The 27,668-nt window shown below is 42.6% G+C and overlaps 1 protein-coding gene and 1 long non-coding RNA gene across 3 annotated transcripts in view; one reads left to right on the forward strand and one right to left on the reverse strand.

Moving 5' to 3' along the window:
* The window catches only part of LOC147014631 (progesterone receptor-like), a 256,608-nt gene that overhangs the window by 164,232 nt on the left and 64,708 nt on the right, over positions 1-27,668 (reverse strand). The window lies entirely within an intron of this gene.
* The window catches only part of LOC147014632 (uncharacterized), a 174,260-nt gene continuing 158,034 nt past the window's right edge, over positions 11,443-27,668 (forward strand). Inside the window, exons 1-2 of the long non-coding RNA XR_015050833.1 lie at positions 11,443-11,543; positions 21,542-21,757. This is a non-coding gene — a long non-coding RNA (uncharacterized LOC147014632). The remainder of the gene's footprint in view (positions 11,544-21,541; positions 21,758-27,668) is intronic.

Here is a 27,668-nt window from a genome sequence, read left to right on the forward strand (position 1 = left end):
TTCCTCGTGGCCTCCTCACAGGACCACAGAGATTTCCTCTTCGTGTGGACCATTGTTGTGAACAGACCGAGTGTGCGAGAGGAACGTCTGCATATTCGCTCTGGAGAGTAAACTACAGCGCGGTTTGTGAGCTGTGACATTGAGTGCCATCTCCGCGCTGCCTGATGCACCACTCGACGCCATTTTGGAACATGGTTACCCACGCGCAGACGCAGTCCGATCGCCACATTCTACAAAGACCATTTCACCTCGACCCGAAGCTCAGTGCCGAAATAAAGAAGGAAATATTTTTTATTTATTATCTGTCCTCTTGTCCACATTCAAATCTGTGTGTAGGCAAGAGTCTGGTACTCTTGTTGTCAAATCTTTGTATAATGTTAATAACATTTTACTCACCAATTATATTTATTATTATTTAACCTCCGTCACACCTCAATGATGACGTGTCAACGACAAACCGTGTGTGGCTGTGTCGTGCCTGTGTGCGTGCCGGCAAAGGCAAGCTTCATGGATGGAAGAACACTTCTACATTCTGTGCCCCGTGCCCTTGTTGGATTGTACCTGTATCTGTCGTCCTGCACAGAATATTTCAGTACGGAATGTAGATTGAGACTGAATAGACGGCACTGCATGACTGGGCGGCTCAGGAAAATTAGCGATGGAAAAGCCAAAGCACGTGACTTGAATGATGTAACTTCGATGTAAAGTGCACAGCACTGTGTTGTTTTTTTTAATGTTTTTTAGTCTATCACGAATTTTAAAATATATTCGGATATTTGCTTTTACGTTTCGACGTCGACGTGACAATATCCTCAAACAGAAAATATTCACAGAGGAGGAACTAAGAATAAGACATAAGCAAACTGAAGAGGCAATTGGACATGACGTAACGGCACGTGACAAAATAATTGGAAGTTATTGTTGTTGTTTTTTTTAACGCTGCCAAAACGCCATTATACGGTAGCTGTAAATTAGAAACACGTTCAGTCAGTTCTGTGGTCGTCCGGAAGACGTCAATCAAATATGTCTGCATACATCAATATGCGTTGGAGGTACGTTACACATAGGTTCAAAGCACGTTACTCATAGGTTAGAAATACGTTTTGGGTATGCTAAGCATTACCTCGACGTGTTTCGACTGATGAGTAACTTACAAGTAACGTGCCTCGCCGTGTGTCAATGATCGTGTAACGTGCCTACAATACGTTACTCATAGGTTATAAATACGTTTCGGGTACGCTAATCATTACCTCGACGTGTTTCGACTTATGAGTAACTTAAAATAACGTGTATCAACGATCGCATAACGTGCCTCCAACTTATGGCCAGCATAGCGGAAAGTGCGAGTCATACGCTGGCATACATCATAAAATTTCAAGCATGCTAAAATTTAAGGACAACCGCAAAGTACAACGATGAAAGCCAGCGTACTACGACGTATGGCAGTGTTTTTCAGCATGCTCTTAACGTATACAAAACTTACCCATAACGTATTCGATGTGTGCCGGTGTTTTAGCCCAATTTTGCATATCTCAGGCATGCATTGGCTAAATTGTCAAGGTGTGACAGGGCCTTAAGCCAGCGTTTTACATACATTTTGATACGTTGCCATTGCTGGCTAAAACGTCAAGGTGTGACTGGGCCTTTAAAAAGGGAGACCGAGAGTTCTGTTTCCACTTCCATGGCTGGAGACCTTCACTGCAAGCCGTGTTGGTTTGATAGGTTTATGCGTGTGCACGAGCAGGATGGCCTAGAGGTACGCACCGTGAAGCCGAGTGTCCCATCTGCGAGCATTAGCTGATGGATGTTAAAGATCCTCACAGTGTCTTTCGCGAAGATCAGGAGGGTTATCCCCAACACCATTAACAGAATACAAACCCCTGCCTGGACTATAAGTAGCAAACCTTCGATCCTTCTTCATCTGATCATAACTCGCTCTTATTCTCACTCTCACTCTCTCCCCCCTTTCTCTACCACCACCACAGCATATTTTACACAATATTTTACTTTATTGGACTTTACTAAAATATTTCATTTCAATATTTAGTCAAAATATGTGTTAGATTGAGTGTTTAAATCATCTCTGTTTAAGCCAAAAAGGTAATATCGTCGGTGAAAATTACGACGTCCCCCCCCCCCCCCGCTCCCACACAGCCTTATTTCATTACTGTATTTCTTATGGAAAAAATGATTCGATTTAAGTCGTTTCAATTTAAGTCACAGTTTTCAAGAACACATCCTAGACGTAAATAGAGGTATACCTTATCTGGAAAATTATGGAATTTTTTGAAGCCAACAACTGCCAACTTTTCTCTTTATCCTCTTACCTTCCCCTTTCCTTATTTAATCTGAAACACATTTCCTCAATTTACCCTACCACATCCTCACCGGTAGCCACAGTTGCATGCACGATAATAATATAATCCTGAACGGTCGTTTCCTTATCAAGAAATTGACCCCGTGTTGACTTTCGTCCACTTACCTCATATTCCGCATTGGAGTTTCATCAACTACAGTTAAGTAGATCTTTTTTTTTTTATTTTTGCCCATAAATAGTTGACTAAATCGAAATCATTGCACGTATGTTTGTTGAGATGTGTAAATGCAATTTTTCAATGGAATGTGCATGCAGTCTGCATGCAAGTTTTAGAATATTTTGTAACTGTGCGATTTCATTGCATGTAGGTCCAATAATAGAACCTCTGAGGGGGAACTGAAAGTTGCAGGCTGTGAGTACCAGCTGAAAGGCTGAGAAACCTGTACCGAACACAATGCCGTGAGAATATTGTCAGAGGTCCGGCATGAGCATCAATCAGCAGGTGTCTGTACAATCAGCAGGTTTCAATTCTGCTGGTTGCAGTAACAATATGGCCGTCAAAGGTTCTTGCTATTGAAGTGCATGGATACAGAAACATGAACTGAGTCCAACCTAAAATTGTACCGGTTATGTGGGTGGATGTGGCATTCACATGGTGACGAGTGAATCAGAAATCTTGATTAAAGATTGTAAAACATTCATAATGATGTGTTTTAACATCGTTCCCTTTTCTTGATGTAGCATGCAAATTACTTTTCGAGTAGTTAAGTTTTCTGTGATAGATAAAATATTTTTAGCAAGTGCAGGCAAGGGAGATGGTAGGGTGGAAGTATTCAAAGCTGGTCACTCTACCTTGGACATGCTGCTTCTACTCTCTCAACAATAGTGGAGGCTCTTGATGTCAGACATGAGATTAGGGCCATCTCTCTGGACATATCTCGAGGGAGAATGGTTTGTTGGTGATGAAACTATTTCATATGTATAGTGGCCTGCAAAAGTATTGACCCCCTACCAATAATGCCACATTTAGATGAATTACGAATTATATAGAAGCAATTTTTCCAAATGAAATTTTTTATTCATAACTGAGATTAAAATAAACACTGTTATAGTTGAAGGAGGTTAATGTCAGAAATACCTGCAAAAAACATGTACAAATCAAAATTCACCGGTCGAAAAGTATTCATACCCTGAGGTCAGTACTGTCGGACCCTGCTCTTCATGGATTTGCGTTTTTTTGTTTATTTGTTTATTACACTTCAGGAATGGTCTCCTTTATCCAGACACAGCCAAGTGAGCCTTGTTCAAAAAAAAAAAATAATAATAATAATAAAGGAAAGAACCCACATCAAAAAAATAATTCTGGCTGCCAGACCATGCGTCCGATTAAGTTGAAATTAAAATAATTTATTCACCATCAATACTATATCATAAATGTGAAGTTTCACATAGATTGATTAAGCAGTTCCAGAGAAAACATTATTTAATATTTTTCTTCAATCCAGTATGGCTGCCAAACCATGTGACCTATTAATTATTCCTCAACAAACTTGTATACCCATGGCTTGCGGAACATATTTGTGAAGTTTCCCCTCGATCTGTCCAGCCATTCTGGATAAGAAGATTTTTGGGGTTTTAGGGTAAATCGAATATGGCTGACAAGCCATGTGACCTATAACATCATATGTGTGAACTTTTGTTCCTCATGGATAAGCGCTCATACATGTAAAGTTTTGCCTCTATTTGTTCAACCACTTCAGCGAAGATGATTTTTGAAGGTTATTGTTTTTTAACAATATGGCTTCCAAATCACATGACCGATGGCATAAAATCCTTTTCTGTGGACCATTTTATCCTGAGATGACCCTCAAAATTTTTTTCATACTGATCAGACGTAGTGTTTTACATATGCAATTATGACGTCATCACAAAGTCACCTATGACATCATGAAAAAAATCACATTTATTTCCCATGAGTTGTACTTGCCGTGTGCCAAGTTTCAATATTTTCCTTGGTGTGGTTTCAGAGATACAGAGGTCCAAAGTTTTTCAGTTTTTTCCAACATGGCTGCCACACCACGTGACCTATGACGTCATATGTATCGTTAAAACATTCTACATGAGTCCTCGTATGTATGGTGAAAATGTCGTCTCAATACGACAAACGGTTGCCGGTTCCGGTTTTGAGCGGCAAGAGGTCTCCTTCGGGGCTCCCTGCTGACATTCTCAAAGTTAAGTTCCGGTTGTTATTTGTCCCGTTTTAACTGTTTAATTTTCTCACCTACATGTTAATGTGTGTTCCTAGTTCGGTTTTGTTTCAAAAATCGTGCTATTTTGTGAGTATTTATGTCGACGTTCTTACCTGGTGTTTGAGGCCTAGTCCTAGGCTTGAGGCCTACCGGTTCCACTTGGTGTTCGATCGTTTTTTTTTGTTTGTTTGTTTTTTCTCCCCATTACCTTCAATTTCTATCCTCCCCATTACCTTCAATTTTCATCCTCCCCACTTTCCAAACATCCCCCATTCTCCCAACTAATCTCTTTCTTATCTCAAAAAAAAAAAAAAAAAAAAAAAAATATATATATATATATATATACCCAACAACAACAACAACAACAACAACAACAACAACAACAACAACAACAACAACAACAACACGCTCACCTTCTCCCGATTCTGCTACTTCTTCTTCCTCTTAACTTCCTCCTCGTCTTCCTCGATATTTTTTTTTTTTTTTTATTTTTATTTTTATTTTTTTTTTATTTACATTTCCATGACCTAATCTGTTGAACTCTCTCATACATTAATATTAACAACAAAAACGATCTTATGATGCTTCATCTTCCTCTCTCACACATGTGGTACTCTTTACTGTTTCACAATGCACTACTCTTCTGCTATTTCAACAGACTGCTTTCATTTCGACCTCTCCTTCATTCCTTGCCTAAAAAATCCAACTATTACAGCGCTTCTTCTCTCCATGCTCTGAATTCGCCTTCATTGCATCCATCAAGAATTGTGTTAAATCGCATCTCTGACCTAAAACTTTTAAAAACCACAGTTTGCCATGGATGCTCGCTTTCCATCAACCATTCTTTTTTTCCAACTTCAGTGCCAACTCACCCCCCTCACCCCTCACTCTCACTCTCAAAGCAACCATCCCACTCTTCTCCCTCCAAGCCTCCCTCTCACCTCTTTCAAAAATTCCCCCTCACCTTTCTCCCACCTTTCATCCCCCTCACTCTTCCTTCTCTAAGTTGCCCCCCTCTCATCCACCAACCTGCCTCCCTCCACTGCCCTCTCACCTCCATCTCTTCACTCCACCTCCTCAAATACTCAACTGCCATCTTCCTTGTCTCTTGTCCCCCCTCTCTCCCAGCACCACAGAGCCTTTTCTCCTCCTCATTCGGCCGCCTCCCCCCGGTATTCTGCAATACCCCATACTCCTTCAGCAACCCTCCTTACCTCCCCCCTCGTCCCTCGTCCTACCCTCCCCCGCCCCCTCCACCTCCTGCACCCAAAGCCTCCTCCCCTACCTCTTCATTAAAAGTGTGGACCTCAAATATCCGGGGCCTTCGCTCAAACCTTTCAGATCTTTCCATGCAGGTTGCCACTGACAAACCAGACATTATCTGCCTAACAGAAACTTTCCTCTCCCAAGACGTGTCTGACTCCCAAGTATCTCTCCCTGGTTACTCCCTCTTACGGTATGACAGACCTGAGCCTCGTCCTGGTGGAGGTGTTGCTCTCTTCATCAAAGACTCTATTCCTCACTCTCCCTGCACTGCTCTCACTCCCCCACACCCCCAGGAATACCTCTGGCTTCGGCTTCCCCTCCACTCCCACCTCATGTTTATATGTGTACTGTACCGTCCACCGAACAGTGATGACTCCATCTACACCTCACTCTCCGAAAACATGGACCATCTTCTATCTTCTCATCCAAACTCTCTCTTCCTCTTATGTGGCGACTTCAATTGTCATCACGCCAGTTGGCTAGGTGTGGGTACCTCTCTCACCTGCCATGGGACATCAGCAAAAGCTTTCTGTGACTCATTGGGACTGACTCAATCGGTCAACTTCCCGACCCGGATCTCAACCAATGGTACTCCATCTCTTCTGGATCTGATTTTGACAAATTTCCCTGACAATATCTGCTGCTCTTCCTTCGCTCCAATTGGTTCTTCTGACCACGTCCTTGTTAAAGTGGACATCTCTCTGGCTGTTATCAGAGAACCACCTCACCGCCGTCGAGTCTGGCATTTCACTCAAGCCGACTGGCAGGGTCTCCGAGCAGCCATCAAACTTACAGACTGGTCTCCTATCACTACTTTCTCAAACATCAACTCATCCTGGGAATTCTTTCAAAGAAACTTGCTCTCCCTCATGCACAGATTTATCCCCTCTCGTGTTCAGTTGTCTTACCCTTCCTCCCGCCCTTGGTTTACTGAAGCTTGTGGCGAGGCAGTTGTCCTGAAACAACTTGCCTTTGCCTCATGGAAAGCAAACCCAACTGAGGGCAATCTCAGTTCTTTCCACAAAGCTCGGAACAAGTGTGTAGCTACCCTCAGGAGAGCCAGAAAACAACATCTTTCTCATCTCAAGTCTGAACTCTCAAACCTCTCTCCCTCCTCAAAATCCTGGTGGCGTTTAATCAAATCTGTTTCTGGTGTATGTTCCCCCTCCATCCCCTCCCTTACCTCAAATGGCCGCACTGCTGATTCCACACGTGATAAAGCTGAATGTCTAAACTCGGTGTTTGCAGCTAAATCTTGTGTCCCAAACCCATCACTATCTCTACCCACTTTACCCAGTCGCACCCAACTGTCCCTGGACTCTGTATCCTTTTCTCCTGACAAGGTGGAGAGCTTGCTTTCAAACCTCGAGTCAGATTCTGCAACCGGTCCAGACGGCATCAGCCCACGTGTCCTCAAAGCCTGCTCTTCTGCTCTTGCTCACCCTCTCTCTGTTCTATTCACCCTCTCATTTTCCCAAGGTCATCTGCCATCTGCTTGGAAATCTGCTAACATCACTGCCCTGCATAAAAAGGTGCAAAAACAGATCCCTGTAACTATAGACCAATCAGCCTTCTCCCAATCATCAGCAAGGTTATGGAATCCATCATCGCTTCAGACATGAAATCCTTCCTCTTCTCCAATGGCTTGATTTCCAATCATCAATTTGGTTTCAGACCAGGTCACTCTACCCTAGATATGCTGCTACTGCTTTCCCATCAATGGATGGAGGTCCTCAATGCCAGACAGGAAATCCGAGCCGTATCCCTGGACATATCACGTGCTTTTGACACAGTCTGGCACCCTGCCCTACTCACCAAACTCTCTTCCCATGGTATTCAAGGCCATCTCCACTCATGGCTCGCAGACTTCCTCTCCTGTCGCAGTCAACGTGTGGCCCTAAATGGAGTTCTTTCATCCCCTCTTCCTGTGCAGGCTGGAGTTCCTCAAGGTAGCGTTCTGGGCCCTGTTCTTTTTCTGGTTTTCATCAATGATCTCTCGGACTCTCTGGAAAATCCTCTATTTCTCTTTGCCGATGACTCCACCCTCTGCCGTACCATCTGTCATCCCTCAGACCGGCAAGCAGCAGCTTCTTCGCTCACTGCAGATCTGGATAAAATCACAAACTGGTCCAACACGTGGAACATGTCTTTCAATCCAGACAAATCTCACACTCTCACTATGTCTCTTCGAAAGGACCGTTTACAAAACCCCCCATCCACTTTCTCAACAATCCTCTGGAAGAAGTCTTTTCTTTCAAGCTTCTGGGTCTCACTATCTGCCATGACCTTTCCTGGGAAAGTCACATTTCCAACCTTGCCTCAAAAGCCAGTCGCCGACTGGGAATCCTCCGTCGTGCAAAGTCCTTCCTCGGCCCTCTTGAGCTCCTGACCACTTACAAAGCTTTTGTCCGTAGCCTGATGGAGTACTGCTCTCCCCTCTGGGCTGGTGCTCCTGCCTCCCACCTTTCTCGACTTCACGCTGTCGAAACCAGGGCTTTTAAGATCATTGGCATCTCCCGCAATGAAGCTGAGTCTTTGGGCCTCTCACTCAATCACCGCAGGTTGGTCGGTGGTCTTTCTGTCTTCTACCGACTCCTCTCCAGCCTTGCCCCCCTGCTCTCTCTGTGATTTGTCCCAACCACATTTCCACAGGGCGCTCAAGGTCCGCCAACAACCCCCTTCTGGTAAAACTACCAAAATCACGAATCACTGCTCATCTTCACTCTTTCATTCCTCTTTTTTCCCGCCTTTGGAATAAACTTCCTCACTCTATTCTTTCCCATTCTTCCCTCCAGGCTTTCAAAACAGCTGTTCACCACCACCTCTTATCTTCCCCCATCCAAATCCTCGATCTTTTCTGACCCCGATAATCCACCCAAGCCCACTTCCTTCAATTCTCCTGCTTTCCTTCCTGAAAGTCCCTTTAATGTCCATCTTCCCCTCGCCATGTTCCCCGTCCCATCCCCATCCCTCTCCCTTCCACAGTTCACCTGTGTCTGTTCCCCAATGTTTTGTCCCTTCCACTCCCGCCCCTCTTGTCTCATGCCTCCTTGCTGTGAGTTGTGTGTTAGCTCTCATACGAGCCTCGACCAAGGTATACAAAAAAAAAAAAAAAAAAAAAAAAAAAAAAAAAAAAACCCCTCCTTTGGCAAGGATAATAAGCTCATGTGGCATCAAAATGCGAAAACCTTGGAGGGGGGTAAATACTTTTGCAAGCCACTGTCACTGCATCCACTTTCTTACGATACTCCAGGGGCCTCCGTCTGGCCATCTCCCAAGCAGATGCCTGGCCCATCCCCATCTCACTGAGATGCCGATCAACCTGCTGCAACCACGAGGCATGTGGTCGGCCCGTTGACCTCCTCCACTCATGATGCTCCCTTGCTGAGAGAATCTAGTAAGCATAATCAGCATCAGGAAAACGAGCCACATGTCCATACAGCAGCAGCTGATGCTCAAGGACTATGCGGGTAACAAATCTCATCTCTCTCAGCAACTGCTCATTGGACACAAAGTTTGACCAGCAACCGCCAAGGATTCTCTGAAAAGACCCTGTACCGAAGGAGTTAAGTCTTTGTCTCAGATCCTTGGTCAGAGTCAAAGTCTCACATCTGTAGAGCAAGACTGGAAGCACCAAGGACTTAAAGACTCGGACTTTCAGCCTCCTGCCCAGGTACAGACAGCACCACACCCCATGATCCAGTGAATCCATGACTCCCCAGGCCCGACCCAGACATCTATTGATGTCTGGCTCACAACATGAGGAGCAAATGATGTCGGGAAAGTTTACTTGGAGGATTTAAATATGTCATTACTTTAAAATGACGTTAGGTGCAGGATAATGGGTAGCCAACTGAAGAATGTTTTCTGGTATTCTGTGAATAGGAAGAGGAATGGAATTCATGATTCAGGCAATAGATGTGAAGCTATGGTTGGAAGAATGGTGTCCGCAGTAAGGTTTTGTGTTCCGGAAGCAATTAGAATAATTTCAAGGGTAAAGGGAGTGTTTCCCAAAAGATCGCCATAAGCTAAACAGGAAGGGGGCAGAAAGGTCTGCAGTGAAAACTGACGGAGTTGAAGTTTTTTTTTTTTCGGTAAAGGAGGGTGGAGAGGCTATAAAAGAGGGAACTGTTACTGATAACATGATTGTTAAGACCAGGCAGCAAAAAAGTTACAGGAAGAGAAAGGTTTAAAAAAAAAAACATTCTTCCAACACCAGGAGTTTAAAAAATAACTACACCAACAATCAGTCTCTGAAATCTCATTCTTCCCTCCAGGGCTTCAAGCCAGCTGTTCACCACAGTATCAGGTCACCCCCCCCACCCCAATCCACAAACGTGATCTTTTATACCCCCATTAACCCTTCCTGAGCCACTTCTTTCTGGGTTTCCAGTTTTTAGATCCTCGAGGAGGATCTCTAAGTCTTACTCACGTTGTTGTTCTTGTGGACTTATTTGTTTCACAGCCTACAGTTTTCATCGAAACTTCCTGAAACTTGGCGTATATATGTAAAAATACCCTACGCAGACAGCAACCATCTCCGATTTTGAAAATTCCTCCTAGAAAAAAAAAGTTATGACATCAAAATATCTCCGCTAATGGAAATCGGCTAAAAAATCATCTCCGAAACTAGGCAAGCTTTTTGAATTCTGTTTGCGGGAATCAAACAGGGCATTAGCAGAGATGAATTACCGCACATATGATACATCACTATGACGTCATATCACTTTTTATGACGTCATTCCTATTTTTTGACATTTTTTGTTTCACAACCCAGAGTTTTCATCGGATCTTCGTGAAACTTGCCATGTATATGCAGAAAGCCCACGCACAGGCAGTAACCATCTCCGATTTTGGAAATTCTCCCTAGAAAAAAAGTTGACGTCATAATATCGCCGCTAATGGAAATCGCCTATACCATTATCTCCGAAACTAGGCAAGCTGTTTGAATTTTGTTTGCGGGAATCAAGCCGGGCATTAGCACAGATAATTTATCGCAAACCTGATACATCACAATGACGTGATATACGTTTTTATGACGTTATCATTAAGAGGATGAGGATCTTGGCTCATTCGAGCTTGTTAACCCAGTTTGCAGATAAGCCCACGAGGGGGAGTGCAGTGTTATACCTCCTTTCAAGTAACGATCCCAATATGGTGGAGGAGGTGGAAGTAGGGGAGCATTTAGGATCAAGTGACCATAACATTGTGTGTGCAAAGATTCTGTTAAAAGTTAGAGTTCAGGATAGTAGAAAGGATATAAGATTTCAAGAAGGCAAACATTGAAGGTATGTGGAGAGTTGGGTGCTATAAATTGGGACAAACTAACAGGAGGGCAGTCAGTACCCTACAATATTAAATAGGGCAATTCTATGTATGTATGTATGTATGTATGTATGTATGTATGTATGTGTGTATGTATGTTTTTTTTCTATGATTTTCAGACGTATTATACAAACAAGGCTGGCCCGGTCCCCACCAAATTTTGCATACGTGTTGGAGTACACACGGTCAGGTCATTGGCATAAAAATAAAATCTTAGGGGAGGGGAGGGGTGGAGACAACTTGGTAATGCTCCTGAAGGGAGTGGGTATTTTTAGTTAAAGAAGTGGTCAACCTTCAAGGAGCAAATGTGCAGTGTACAGGACAAGTATATTCCAGTGAAGTGTAAATCTAGAGACAAAATGAGATCGGAGTGGTTGAGCATGAAGGTAAGGAGTGCTTTTATGGATAAGCAGTCTGTATTTATTATTTATAAACCAACAGGGCTGGAATCTGACTCGTATCAGTAGAGGAGTAAAACAGAAGCTAGTTAAGAAAATAACAAAGAGAATATGAAAAGGATAAGGCCAGGAATATTAAACATAACAGCAAGGCATCATTTAAGTGCATTAGGGAAGCATGGGTCCATCAGGAATAGCACTGAGGAATTGGTTTGTGATGAAAGTGAGATGGCAGGCTTATTGTGATTGAAGATATTTTTCTTCAACATTTACACAAGAACAGATAAGGAAATGACCAGTAGATGAGATAATCTATCTAGTGGGTGAGGAAGGGCGTTTAGAGAAGTTCCAGGTGGGAGTGGACGAAGTTAAAAAGCAGCGAAGAAAGGTAAGACCGGATAAACCTCCAGGGCCAGATAATATGCATCCAAGAGTATTGAGGGGGGTGGTGGAGCAGATAAGCGTGCTGTTAGCGGATATCTTTAACAGCTCATTGGAGTCAGGAGAGGTACCAGGGGATTGGAAAGAAGCAAATATAACACCATTATTTAATGAACGATCCAGGTGGGAATTGAGGAACTATAGACCAGTTAGTTCAACTTCAGTTGTTGGCAAGGTGTTGTCGACGTTAAGGAACAGATGGGGAACCACTTGAATAATTTCAAACTCATCAAAGGCAATCAGCCTGGATTTACGAAAGGGAGATCATGTTTAACAAATTTCTTGGAGTTATACAAAGTTGTTTCTGAATGGGTTGATGAGTGAAGTGCAGTGGATGTAGTTTATGTAGACTTTCAGAAGGCATTTGATAAGGTACCATATTAAGGTGATGACTTGTGGAGTGCCTGGTTGAGTAGCTAACTGGATGGAAACTGGCTTAGTGATAGGATGGAAAGAGCAGCTGTGAGTAAGTGGATGTCAGGCTGGGATATTGTAAGGAATAGGGCACCCGAGAGATCAATATGAGGACCGTTATTGTAATGTTAATTATAATTTACAGCAATGATTTGGATAGTGGGATTAAGAATTGCCTGTTAAAAAAACTTACAGATGATAAGAAGCTCAGCTTCCGGAAAGCCTTGATACTTTAATAGAGTGGGCAAAAGATTGGTGTATGCAGTTTAACATAAAGAAATGTAAGGTGATTGGGTTGGGTTGGGGCAGGAGAATGGTCCAATTTTCAAGGAGATTGTACAGTGACAGGACCAGGGGCCACAGGCTGAGAATAAAGATGACAAGACAACATTAAGATAGAAGTCTTTCACTCAAAGAGTAGTTAATGCATGGAATGGTCTCACTGGAAAGGTCGTGCAAGCAGGAGTAGACAAGTAGAGGTACATTAAAAGTACACCCCTCGTGCCAAATAAGGAAATAACAAATCCTCGAGTGTGAGACATTGCTGAGGCTCCTCAGGCGCCTGGCGATGCCGCATTACATCACATGGAGGTTGAATTGGGAGGGAACGGTGTACAATAATCGATTGATTAACTGATTAATTGCATAATTAAAATAAATAAATAATTATAATCTTTAAAAAATAATTTCTTAATCAATTGGCTTATAGCAGAACAAAACCACCACCGTTTCAGCCAAATCTGTAACTTTTAGAAAATTAAGTAATTCATCGAAAAATGAATAACTATTCAAGTAATTAATCAATCAGTGAACAAACAAGCTCAAATGAGCTAAGATCCTCATCCTCTTAATGATGACGTCATAAAAACGAATATGACGTCATTGTGATGTATCAGGTTTGCGATAAATTATCTGTGCTAATTCCCGGCTTGATTCCCGCAAACAAAATTCAAACAGCTTGCCTCGTTTCGGAGATAAAGGTATAGGCGATTTCCATTAGTGGTGACATTATGACGTCAACTTTTTTTCCAAATCATTTGATCAAATCCTGGATTTGATAGCCAAATCACTTGTTCACTGTCATTTCCAAACATCAGCTTCCTCCCTCAAAGGGTGCTGAAGATGTTGCCCAGATGAGAAATAAAATAAATAAGTAATAAAATAAATAAATCGATCGTAATTATGTAATTCATCAATTCGATAATAATTACTCCATTTATATCTCGCTATCTGAAAACATGGCCTAACTTCTATCCTCTCATCCGAACTCTCTCTCTTCCTCATATGTGATGACTTCAGTTGTCATCATGCCAGATGGCTGGGTGTGGGCACCCCTGTCACCTGCCATGGCACTTCAACAAATGACTTATGTGACTCAATGGGACTGACACAATCTGTCAACTCCCGACCTGGATCTCAACCAACGGTACTCCATTTTTCTGGATCTGATTTTGACAAATTTCCCTGAAAATATCTGCTGTTCTTCCTTCGATCCAATTGGTTCATCTGACCACGTGCTTGTCAAAGTAGACATCTCTCTGGCTGCTATTAGAGAACCACCTCAGTGCCGTCGAGTCTGGCATTTCACTCAGGATGACTGGTAGGGTCTTCAAGCAGCCATCAAACTTCTAGACTGGTCTCCCATCTCTGCTTCTTCCGACATCAACTAATCCTGGGAATTCTTTCAAAGAAACTTGCTCTCTTTCATGCACAGATTTATCCCATCTTGTCTTGAGTTGTCATACCCATCCTCACGCCCATGGAACACTGAAGATTGTGGCTAAAGGTTGTGGCAAGGCAGTTGTCCTGAAACAACATGCCTTCATGTCATTGAAGGCTAATCCAATGGAAGGCAATCTCAGTTCCTTCCACAGAGCTCAGAGCAAGTGTGTGTCTACCCTCAGGAGAGACAGAAAACAACGTCTTTCCAATATCAACTCTGAACTCTCAAAGCTGTCACCCTCCTCCAAATCCTGGTGGCATCTAGTTAGGTCTGTTTCTGGTGTATGTTCCCCTCCATTCCTTTCCTTACCACAAATGGCCGCACAGTTGACATGGCACACGAAAAGGCTGAATGTCTAAACTCCGTGGTTGCTTCTAAATCTTGTGTCCCAACCCCATCCCTTTCTGTACCCACCTTACCAAGTCGCCCCAGCTGTTCCTCGACTCTCTGACCTTTTCTCCTGACAAGGTGGAGAGCTTGCTGTCAAACCTCGACTCAGATTCTGCAACAGGTCCAGATGGCATCAGCCCACGTGTCCTAAATGCCTGCTCTGCTGCTCTTGTTCATCCTCAAGATAATCTCCCATCTGCTTCAAAATCAGCAAACATGACTGCACTGAATAAAAAAGGTGCAAAAACCGATCCCTGCAACTGCAGACCAATCAGCCTTCTCCCAATTATCAGAAGGTTATGGAATCCATCATTGCTTCAGACATTAAATCCTTCCTCTTCTCCAATGGCTTGATTTCTGATTATCAATTTGGTTTCAGACCAGGTCACTCTAAACTGGATATGCTGTTTCTGCTCTCCCAACAATGGATGGATATCCTCAATGCCAGACATGAGATCAGAGCCATCTCCTGAGACATCACGTGCTTTCGATATGGTCTGGCACCCTGCCCTGCTCACCAAACTCTCTTCCGATGGTTTCCAAGGACATCTCCATTCATGGCTCGCATACTTCCTCTCCTGTTGCAGCCAACGTGTGGCCCTTAATGAAGCTCTCTCATCGCCTCTTCCTGTCCAGGCTGAAGTTCCTCAAGGCAGCGTTCTGGGCCCTGTTCTTTTTCTGGTTTTCATCAATGATCTCTCTGACTCTCTGGAAAATCCTCTTTATCTTTTTGCTGAGGACTCCACCCTCTGCCATACCATCTGTCATCTCTCAGATCGACAAGCAGCAACCTCTTCACTCTCTGCAGATCTGGATAAAATCGCAAACTGGTCCAACACGTGGAACATGTCTTTCAAGCCTGACAAATCTCACACTCTCACTACATCTCTCCGAAAGGACCATGTGGAACCCCCACCCCCCAACTACTTTCTCAACAATCCTCTTGAAGAAGTACTTTCAATCAAGCTTTTGGGCCTCACTATCTGCTATGATCTTTCCAAGAAAAGCCACATTTCCAAACATGGCCTCCAAAGCCAGAAACCGACTGGGAATCCTCCATCGTGCAAAGTCCTTTTTGGCAGACCTGAGCTCCTGACCCATACAAAGCTTTCGTTCACAGCCTGATGGAGTGCTGCTCTCCTCTCTAGACTGCTGCTTCTGCCTCTCACCTTTCTCGGCTTCACGCTGTGGAAACCGAGGCATTTCGGATCATTGGTATCTCCCACGATGAGATTAAATCTTTGGGTCTCTCACTGTCTCACCACAGGCAGGTCGGTGGTCTTTCTGTCTTCTACCATCTCCTCTCCAGCTTGGCTGGAGAGGAGATCGTGGAAGAATTTCACTCTTTCATCCCTCTTTCTTTTCCACCTTTGGAACAAACTCCAACACTCACTTCAATCCTATTCTTCCCTCCAGGTCTTCAAAACAGCTGTTCACCACCATCTCTTATTTTCCCCCATCCAAATCCACGATATTTTCTACTCCCGCTAATCCACCCCAAACTCACCTCCTTAAAATTCCCTGCTTTCCTTCCTGAAAGTTCCTGTGGTGTCCATCTTGTTTACCCTGAGTACTATCCCTATCACTTCCACAGATTTCCTCATAGCTCTGTTCCCCACTGTTTTTTCCTTCCCTCACCCAACCCTCTTGCCTCATGCTCCCCTTGTTGTACATTCTGTGTGTTAGCTCTCATACGAGCCTCGATAATGTATACAAAATAAAAATAATTGATTCATCAAAAAATAAGAAATACCGTTTTTGTTGAAGCAAATCTTCATATTTGTCCTCAAATTTCAGCTTTCCAGCTCAAAGAATGGCTGAGATATCGCCCGAACAAACAAACAAACAAGCAGTCATAGACTGGTACTTACGAAATCGTCAACTTGACCTCTGACCTTGTCTAATAAAAGCTGTCTCTCGAGAGAAGGAAGCGACACAAACCAGAAGTTTCTACGATGATTCTGTACCAAACCATCAAAAATCGAATATTTTGGATGTTTGACCTCACTGTGACCTTGACCTTTGACCGATTTTGACCAAAATCTAATCAGCATGAGCCATCACCCTCCTGAACCACGTGGTGTAATTTGACATTCGTTGCTTCTACGATGATTCTGTATCAAACCATCAAAAATCGAATGTTTTGGATGTTTGACCTCACTGTGACCTTGACCTTTGACCGATTTTGACCAAAATCTAATCAGCATGAGCCATCACCCTCCTGAACCACGTGGTGTAATTTGATATTCGTTGCTTCTACGATGATTCTGTATCAAACCATCAAAAATCGTAACGTCGACCGAAGCAAAAATCTCCATTTCTCCACGCAATTATACCTTAACATAACTCAACGACGCGTCTGATCGAGTGCCCTGCATCATGGGACGACCCGTGACGCGTCGAGTGAAATATTTTTTATACAATCTTAAAACGTCTCCAAAACATCCGATTTTTACCAGAATTTCGACAATCGAGTTTTCAGCGTCCTAAGCGATCGCAAAAACCGAAGACAAAATTAAAATCGAAGTTAAAACGAACTCATAACGTCGAGCGAAGCAAAAATCTCCATTTCTCCACGTGAATTTACGGAATTATGTTTGACCTCACTGTGACCTTGACCTTTGACCGATTTTGACCAAAATCTAATCAGCGCGAGCCATCACCCTCCTGAATCACGTGATGTAATTTGACATTGGTAGCTTCTTCTGTTCTCGAGTTATCGTGCCTACAAACAAACAAACAAACAAACAAACGGAAGTCATCAATATACTAACGAAATCTTTAGATTTCATAAGTAACAAACAAGCCGGTAGGCGACGTGGGTGGTCACTATATAATTGCATACTAGTCATACAGTTTTTGTCGGATCGGGCTGAAAATTTTTGACAAAGAGTTTGATTATAGTGCGCATAAAAGCGCGGAAGCCGATTTTTGATTTTTGAAAAGTATATGTATAAAAATATTTTTCGGATTTTTTCAAAAATTTCAAAGTCCCATTGCTTGGCAACGGTGGAATCCATAGCAACGGTGCTCAAAAGCATACAACTAGATCCTGTTACGAACCTACCAGTCAAGTTTCATCAAAATCGGTTGACTCCTCTGGCCTGCAGAGCTGTCCATTACATACAAACAGACAGACCGAAAACCCGAGAATAACGGTAGTCTAGCGACCACCCAAAAAACAAACAAAAAACCAAACAAACGAAGTGAAAACTGAGCACGCCCTTCCTTCAGTGTCTGGCGATGACGTCATACATCACCTGGATATGGCATTGGGAAGGAGCGGTGTACAATCACTCATAGAGTGACACTTGGCAAAACGGAATGGCACTCGGTAGAGCACATACCTTCACCAGGCTGAACAGTTTACAGTTTGCACGCCACTGATAGGTCGGATCTGAATCCGGACCTGAACCAAAATCGAGTCGGCTTGTTCTTGTCACCTAACCAATTCTTCCACCTTGTTTTGTCACAAGTCGTCCACAACTTTGTGAGATATCGTGCTACACATAGTTTTTGGCCGCATCTCTTCATGGTGTAGAATCACTTCAAAACAATCTCGTATCTGGATCTGGATTAGAATCTTCACCGAAATTGAATCAATTAGTCCTTCTCACACACCCAACCTGCCCACAAAGTTTCTTCGGAATCCATCCATAACCTTTTGACATATTGTGCTATAGTTCTCGAATCCGAATCTCAAATCGAATACTATCGAGAATAGAAAAATTCTCGATCTGGGTACGGATTCAGATCTTCATCAAAATCTAATCAATCCGTCCTTGTTACATGCCCAACCCGTCCATCAAGTTTCATCCGAATCCGCCCACAATTTTTTTGAGATATCATGCAATATCGTTTTTAGCCCCATCTCTCAAGGGTGAAGAATCAGTTAAAAATTAAATAATCATTGTATCCAGATCTAGATTCGGTTCTTCATTAAATTTGAATCAGTTCTTCCTCGTGGCACTCCCAACCTGTCTCCCAAGTTTTATGTGAATCAATCCATAAGCTCTTGAGATATCGTGCTATCTTTTTTTTTTTTTTGGCCCGTTTCTCAATGGTGAAGAATCACTTAAATAATTCTCAGATGTGGATCTGGATCCGGATTTTCACCAAAATTTTGCATTGCTGTCCTTTGCTAGTGTAGTGATTTGGTTGTCTGTGAGAGGGTCTCGACCAAAGGTGAATGCATTGTTCTTTTTTTTTTAATAATTCCTCACCCGACAACCATGCCCCCCCCCCCACTACCTTAAAATTTTTAAGGTGATAAACTGATGTATTGAAATTAATGTTATTGATTTAGCACAGGCATGATGGGCCAAATAACCTCCTCCTACGTCAAAGTCCCTTATATTTTGATCTGGGTCCATGAACATTACCCATCTCGATCTTGCAATTTTATTTTGGAATTGCAAAGATTCACGATCGTCCCGTAAAAGCAAGACCTTCAACCTCCCTCTCCACCTCAAGATGAGTGACCTCGTCACAAGATGAGTGATCCATGTTGTCGTTTTTACCTCTGCCACCGAAGGTGGATGGAGGTTGTTTTCACCCCTGTCTGTGTGTGTTTGCGAACAAAATATCTCAAAAAGTTATGGACGGATTTGGACGAAATTTGGCGGAGAGCTTGGATACATGACAAGGACGAAATGATTCGATTTTGGTGAAGATCAGGATCAGGATCTGGATCTGATAATGTTTAAAGTGATTCTTCACCATTGAGAGATAGGGTTAAACCAATATATAGTACGATATCTCAAAAAGTTGTGCACGGATTCGGACAAAACTTGATGGGCAGGTTGGGTATGTTAACTGTAACAAGGAAGAATTGATTCGATTTTGGTGAAGATCCGAATCCTGATCCGACAATTTTAAAAGTAAATTTTTCACCATTGGGAGATAGGACCAAAAACGATATGTAGCATGATATTTCAAAAAGTTGGACACGAATCCGAATGAAACTTGGTGGATTCAAATCCAGATCCGACCTATCAATGGGATACAAAACGTAAACGAATCATCGTGGTGGAGGGATGCTCTCGACCGAGTGCCCTTCTAGTTTCACTCTTAATCCAGGTCCTTTTATACAAACATACAAGAAAGTCATTGTGCACGTCTGTGTTAGAAGATACAATCATACTGATTAAATGGAGCATTTGTCAATATTTTATTGCATGCACTGGAAGCTTTCTCCCAGGCACACCAAGAATCATAAAATTCACCTTCTGTACTAAGAGATAAAAACTTTGAAGGTTCGTTCTCGACAATTTCCATCTTAATTTGCTCGGTGGCAAACCCTTCAAAGCACCGATCAGTCAAGTTATATTATCTTTTCAGTTTTCCCCAGAAAATGGATCCAAGTGAATACAAAAATTGTTCACACTGGATGCACTGAGTATAAACGTGTTTTATTAATGTTGAAGAGTTTCCCAAGCTATTTGAGAAAATAAATAAATAAAAAAACTTCATAAAGTAACAAGCCGGAAGGCGACATGGCTGCTCGCTCGAGATGGAAAGCTGGCCGACGCGACTCGCCGATATTCATGGACATGCTATCAATCAATTTAGCACAATAAATACGATTATCACAGCCCTCTTAGTTTGCGCCCAGAAACCCGCCTTGTGAAATTTCAGGCATGTTTCCAAAGAGACTCTAACAAATGGCAGCCCTGGTAATTCCATTTATCTATTCATAAAGATTTTATTTTTTTATATGATGCTGTAAGACATTCTCCTTGGGCACAAAAAAAAAACAGGTCCCTCGGAGGTCCAGTTTCGGAGGTATTGATTTTTTTGTACAGTCCACAATAAGTGTACGATGTACGATAAAGTATTTTAGCTGCTGCTAAGCAACGGAGGTGTGTATAGCAACCATTCATTTTTGTGTACATGCTCGCCACATTGTACACATTTCACCCAAGTTTCATCAAAATCAGACTCTTTCTCTTAGAGATATTCACAATTAACCGTTTCTGAAATGTTCGACATGTACTCGCCCAAAGCCTATCTCCTCCTACAAATATTTTTTGTTCAGGCTGCAAATTGGCATGAAGGGAGCGAGATAGATTGCGCACAGAACTCTAAGCTTCGATTTTTCGATTTTTTTGACCACTTTAAAGGGCCGTTGCTATGCCGTTGCTAGGGCCCGGGGTCCCATATTCGAAAGCACATGATTCCCAGAAATATTGGTCCTACCTACCAAATTTAATTGGAATCGGTTGAGTGGTTTAGTCCCTTGGCTTGACCAAAGTTTTGCGGACAGACAGACAGATGGAAATGTCGAGAATAAGGGTGCTCTAAGAGCAGCCAATAAGAGCAGCCAATAAAGCTATCATTCGTTAGCATGACATTCAGTGTACACTATTTTAAAGTTACAAGAACTGTACAGGATAATGGACTGACAAGATGGCCTGGCGGGACGCACACTCACCTGTAAGCCATTTAGCAGAGGTTGGAATCCTGAGTCAGCTATAAACTGTAATCTTGGTGTTTCACAGGCAGGGTGATTCATCAACGTGTGTGTGTCCGTCCCTCGGATCGACATTAAACTGGTGTCTCATCTGCGGACATTAGTTGATGGACGTTAAAGATCCCATGGTGTCCTTCTCGAAGAGTCGGCGAGCTATCACCGGCACCCTGAACAAATTCCAAATCCCTGCCCAAATTACCGCTGATGGAGGGATGGCAAACCGCCCAGCATCACCCTGACTGAGAAACTGCTTCGGCAGAACCAACACTCTGTTACACAGAGAATGGTACATTGGATCAGAACTACAGGATAAGTTTAGTCATAGTTATTCCAAATGACCTCCTGTATCAGTGGATAAGGATAAGAGTCAATCAGAGATCGTGGGCTGGGTATCATATCCAGGTGGGACAGACAGGTTAATTTCACCATGATGATCGTTAGTGAGCCAGCTGGGTTCCCCCGCCCCCGTGCAATCCAATTGCGACGTTGCAGTTCTCCTGAAACTTCCTGGAGCTAAGGATTCAAATCACAACTGTTGCCTTTCAGCTGGATTTGAAGCAACAACCTGTGGGTTGCCAGCGCAGTGTCCTCACCAACAAGCCAGTACCGCTATGTACACATCACATGAGCATATGGGATGGTTGCATGGACGTTGAAAACGTGTTCGCCAGCTGTGTAAGACATCAACCGGTTCTTCTTTACTTTGTCTGAAAGCATCTGGCTCTTAACTTGCTGGAAAAGCAATCTGGCAAATGCAATCAGGTGAGCAGGAACGGGATGTGAGTGGGGTGGGAATTACTTTCCGACTCAGGATGCATCGTTTCCTTCCTGGCATCACAACAGACTTATTTAGTAGAGCTAACATGCCGTTTTGATAACCATTCTTAATACATACATATATACATCCATTAATACCATACTCTGTGCAGAACATTGGTGCTGCCTAAGCAGTCTCCTCGGCTATTTGGCACAATTCCGGACGGGTCGCCACTCCAACACAGGATACCAGCATGCTGGCACTCATTTTGCTGACCTCGGAAGGATGTCAGGCAGAGTCAACCCCACCTGGTATTAATTCAACAGCAGAGTGGGATTTGAACTCAGGATCCTTGGATCCCAAGCCCACCACCCCAACCATTAAGCTCACACCAGGCATATATACTGTGTGTGTATATATATATGTATATATATATATATATATATATATATATATATATATATATATATATATATATATATATATATATATATATATATATATATATATATACATACTTTTTGTGTACACGTACAAGAACATAAAGTACATATATATATATATACTTTTTGGGGAATAATATGTGTACATATATATATATATATATATATATATATATATATATATATATATATATATATATATATATATATATATATATATATATATATATATATATATATATTCTAACATGATATACCCCACAAAGCAATTATTGAGGGCAATGTACAAAAGTATATTTAAATTCAGCTTATTTGTACTTTCCAGCATCGAAAAAATTTGGATTTTGCACCACAAACTGGACAAGTTAATGTCAATTTTAATGAGTGGGAGGCCATTGCGGGGGATAATGAGAAAGATTGTGGATGGCTTCTGTACAAGGATGAAACAAACGGAAATGTTGGAAATAATACCGGCAATAATACTGACAATTTCCTTGTCCGAGATGACACGGATGAGGATGATCAGGAAATTCACAACAAATGCACCATGATCCATGCATAACCTTTCCATGGAGTTTGCAGGAAACCTGAGCACTCTGAAGTTGTAATCTTTGGTTTTGGCTTATAGAAGAGATAAAATTCTTCAGTGAAATAAAACTGATTATGAACACGGACCTGATTGTGCAAGCAGGAAATTCCAAGTAATGATGCAAAATATCTAGAAGCACTTTTTGGAACGAGCAACTGGGAAAGGTGAAGGCTGAATATGAGGATGTAAAAGCAAAGGTGAGGTGAAGATGAACAAATGTTGGACTTGGAAAGAGACTATGCAATGGGCCTACTACATATTATGTGCACAGTAATGGTGGAATTTTGACCCGTGCCCCATCCTTGTACAACCTCAAGACATTCCCCGACCCACACTGCCCTTTTTCCTCCCAACATCCTTCTTTGCTGCCATCCTCTTACCTACCACCTTACTCTTACAACCTTTTCCACTCCAATTCCTTTGCCAAGTTACCTTTGCCCACCCAATTTCCTTTGTAATATGCACTCTTTCTCTTCTTTCATACGCAGCACATGGTTGCAGGTGGCATCATTTTCTGGGGGTCCAGCTGTGCCTCTGATGCAATGCCCCCTGTAGGTGAGAGGAGGAATTTGCAATTTGGCCAAGGTACTGGCGATAGCTCGCCTACTCTTCGCGAAAGACCGTGGGATCTTTAACATCTACCGACTAATGACAGCAGACGGGACGCCCAGTTTAGCGTCCATCCGAGGTACGGCACACACATACTGATGCCTCGCCCTGCCTGCGAAACACCATGAAACAGTTTACAGGTGGGTCGACATTGCAATACATATGGGTGAATAACAGCTGGTCAACTTGGTTTGTCCAAAGTTGTGATTGATAGAAAGCAAGAGTAGCAAAGCTCAAAGAAAACTCAACAGGAAAGGAAAGTCATGAGTGAGATGAAACGTTTTCTCAGCAGGATGTTGATGGATACAAAGTTACTCCTTTTTTTCCTGGTTTTTGCTTTGCCCTCCACTGAAGGAATGAGAGTCGGCCGAGTAAGAGTTGCATCGCCACCCTTACGGGTGAAGTGCAGCAGTGGCGTATATCTGATAAAAGTTTCATAAGTAAATTCAAAAGGGACTCGTCGGTCTCTTATGAGAGCACGTCCAGCAGAGAAGATGAGACGTGTTATTTTCGGAGTGCAAGAGGAATGATAACTTCCGAGTAAGATGCTGAGAAGTTCGAGAATCACAAGTTTTCACAGCTTGGCTACAAAAGATTAAAAGTGTACTTCTTAGGATATGTCATGCGAGATGAAGTCGTGAAAACATATCATTTGGTGGAGTTATTGGATATTTTAAGACTCATGCTTATCTTTTCAAGGTCAGGGATTATAGAGGAAGCTTTTCCATTGCTGTTCTACAAAGGAATTAAGAATTCTTAGTAAACATGGAAGAAAGGCCTCAACACAAAGGTAGATAAGAAATATAGCAGAAAATGCAACATAGCACTTTGAGATAACTTGTCAGAGATGAAGAAAACGGGAAATTAAATTCCACATAAACAACCCATTCACGTCGATAAATGGAACATTAACGAGAACAAAAAGGAAACTTAATTGGTTGGCAATTATGGAATTCCATTACCTAGAAGTAAACTAAATGGACAGCAATTTGTTGGTTCTTTTGTGAAAACAACCTTATTTTTTTAATGAACACGGATTATACTGACAGATTTATTTTTATTTAAGCGTTTCTTAAGATTTAAAAAAAAAAAACTAAGAAACTTGGGCATGGTCACGAGTTAATTAAAGGTTTCAGGTTAAGTTGGATCAAGCAGATCGGCTTTGAAAATGGCTATTTCATCAGGAGAGGAAACATATTTTGAAATCATCGAAACAAATCAAGAAGTTGGCTCTTTGTAAAGAAACTTTCCTGTTATTTTAAGACAAAGTTGAGGTTCATGAAGGAGTGAAACAACAAAGGATGAGAGGGTTTTCGATTGACATAATATAGGGAGCATCGGAAAACAAGCGTGAGCTGTAAGGAAAAGCATAAAATGGCAGGCTGGTAGGAATAGAAAGGATCCTGAAAGGAAATGGGAGAGGAGATTCTTCGGCAGTAAGCTGTAACCTTCAAATAGTGCAGGAAGGAACATGATTAGACAGACACAGGAAGGCGATTTCAAAAAAAAGGACAAAGGAATACAGGTGAGAAAGAATTGTGCCGAACAAAGATTACTGGATGAACTAATTCAACTGGGAAGAGCGAAAGAGGTACAAATGGCTAAATGTGGCAAGGGAGCAAGACCGGTCGTGAAACGGTAGGAAATAAAAGAAAGACCACCAACCAATCTACTGTAAAGAAAGCATTCGGCCTTGTGTGACAACCCCTTGATGGGTGAAGGCATTGATTTTCAGAACCTTGGCCTGCACAACTACCAGGAGAGAAGTAGGATGCTGATGTGCCAGTACACGATGAGAACATCGCTCCATTGCGTTTTGAATAAATGCTTTATAGGCCATGACAAGTTTTTCTCTGGAGGTACTTTGAGTAAAAGTAATGTTCCAGATATTGGACCAGTTTTGGCCTTTTCAAGCTCTTATGTGAAGAATGCAGATGCTGTCATTCTGATTTTGGGATGGGGCACTGTTGAATGTTAGACCTTCTGGAAGGAAGGTCCAAAAACGTGGACCTCAATGTTGTTGGAATGGACCTCATTCAATGTTGGAATGGCACATGGACCTCAATGTTCAATGTTGAATGTTGGACCTTCCAGAAGGAAGGCACGTGGACCTCAATGTTATTGGAATGGACCTCATTCAATGTTGGAATGGCACATGGACCTCAATGTTCAATGTTGAATGTTGAGTCATCTGAAAAAAAGGTAAAAGATAATTCTGCAAGGAAACAGAGGCTGTGTTTATAGGATGAAAGTGATCCCTGGGCACTCTCAGGGTGCCCCAAAATAGGTGTCCCAAGTTTGCCTTTGGCAATACCAGTGGTCACCGAGCATTTATAGAATGCCGGAAAAGGTGACCCAAATGTCTTCCACCCAAAATTGGTGACTTGACCTCAGTTTTGTGGGTAATTCGTCCTTGTATCAAACTAAATCCAGAACATCATATCCACGAATTGCAAGTACAAAAAATAATTTGCTTTGGATTACTGTGATGATTACATCTGGAAGTCATTGACGATATCTGGATACATAATGAAAATCCTGCAAACGAAACGGCCAATGTACAAAAAAAAAAAAGGTGTGGACCTTCATCCAGAAGTTCCAGTGTAAACCTCCAGTGATGAGGCATCTCAGCAAACATTTGCATTTATAGAAGGAAGTTGCTGATCTCGGGATGGCCAGACAACAATTCAAAAGGAGCACTAAATCGAGGGTGCCACAAGTTTGGTTTGTGTTCCAAAGAGCAAATTAAAGGTGATCTCGGGTCGCCTTGGTGATCTTGAGGCTCCTCGGGATCGCCAACTTTTGTTCTATAAACAAGGTCAGAGAGGTCATTAATGAAAGCCAAGAAGAGAATATGGCTCAAGACGCTGCTTTGTAGGACACGAGCCTCCACATGTAGAGTAGTTGATAAAGCACCAGCAAAAACTGCACAATCTATGTGTGCACATTCGAAGTTGAACAGCCAGGCAGGAAGCCAGCCTTGAATGTCATAGGTAGAGAATTTGACAAGCAGCACTCGTATTAATATGTGCATGTTGTGAGGGAAGTGATGTGTCATGGCCATGCCTGAGTCGTGTGTGCATTTCAAAGCTGCTCGTGTCGTGTTGTGTTCTCGCCTCATGTTGAGTGATTAATACAGCTCAGTTTTCTCACAAAACGATGTCTTGCTTGTGGTTTGATTTAACAGTATGCTTCGGGAGTTATCTACCCAAACTGGCGTGGTGGCGAAATCAAGGGCAGAGATCTTAACATTCCCAAACGATGCACCGCAACTTGATCTCTCCGACATCCTCTCACAGAATCCAATCCATACAAGTGCTGAAAAGTGCGGGGGCCAGTACACACCCCTGACGAACTCCAGTAACAACTGGAAATAATTTGGAGATGGAACCACGACATCTCACAGCACTCTCAGTACCAGAGTATAGTTCAGAAATCAGATCGATCAGTTTTGGTGGCACCCCACGAAGACCGAGAATCCTCCAGAGTGCATCCCGATTCATTGAATTCAATGCTTTGCAGAGGTCAACCTAGGCTGTGATCAGCCCTTGATGAAACTCTCTTCTGCATTCTTTGAGGACCCGAAGAGCAAGCATGTGGTTCATCATGGACCTCTTTGTTGTAAAGCCTGACTGTTCTTGGTGCTGGTGCCCAAGCTGATGGTGGCGAACCCTATCACAAATTATCTGAGCAAAGACCTTGCACGGCACTGACAGCAGAATCAGCCCTCAGTCATTGTTGCAGTCCTGGAGATCACCCTTCCCTTTCCAGAAAGGGTAAACAAGGCCCCTTTTCCAGTCACCTGAAATGATGCCTGTGCGCCAAACAGAGCACAGAACTGCATGAAACTCTACGAGTACAGCATTTCCACCAGCCTTGAGAAGTTCAACATGGATGCCACAGATCCCCTGACACCCTCACATCCAACTAAACAGCTGGTGGGTCAGCTTGGTACAGCAGCTCAAATTAAATGGCCTAGTGGGCCTTCACTTTGTCAGTCTCAGATAGTTAAGACCTCCTGTAACGGTGTAATAGGGGCTGCATTGGAGTCATCAAAAGGAACCGAACAAGCAAAAAGCAAAGATGAAGTCATCAGGAGGAACCTGGATCAGACTCGGGTTTCAACTGCTACTTCTCTACCATCAAACCCATCCAGGTGCAGCCAAGTGAGCCTTAAGAATGCAGATTCACAACATTAAATAATTCTGGCTGCCAGACTATGTGTCTGATCAGGTTGAAATTTAAAACATATGTTCCACATCACTACTGGATCAT

This window comes from Eptatretus burgeri, chromosome 13 (assembly GCF_056783735.1).
Source record: "Eptatretus burgeri isolate ZD-2024b chromosome 13, Ebu_testis_v1, whole genome shotgun sequence".
NCBI lineage: Eukaryota > Metazoa > Chordata > Myxini > Myxiniformes > Myxinidae > Eptatretus > Eptatretus burgeri.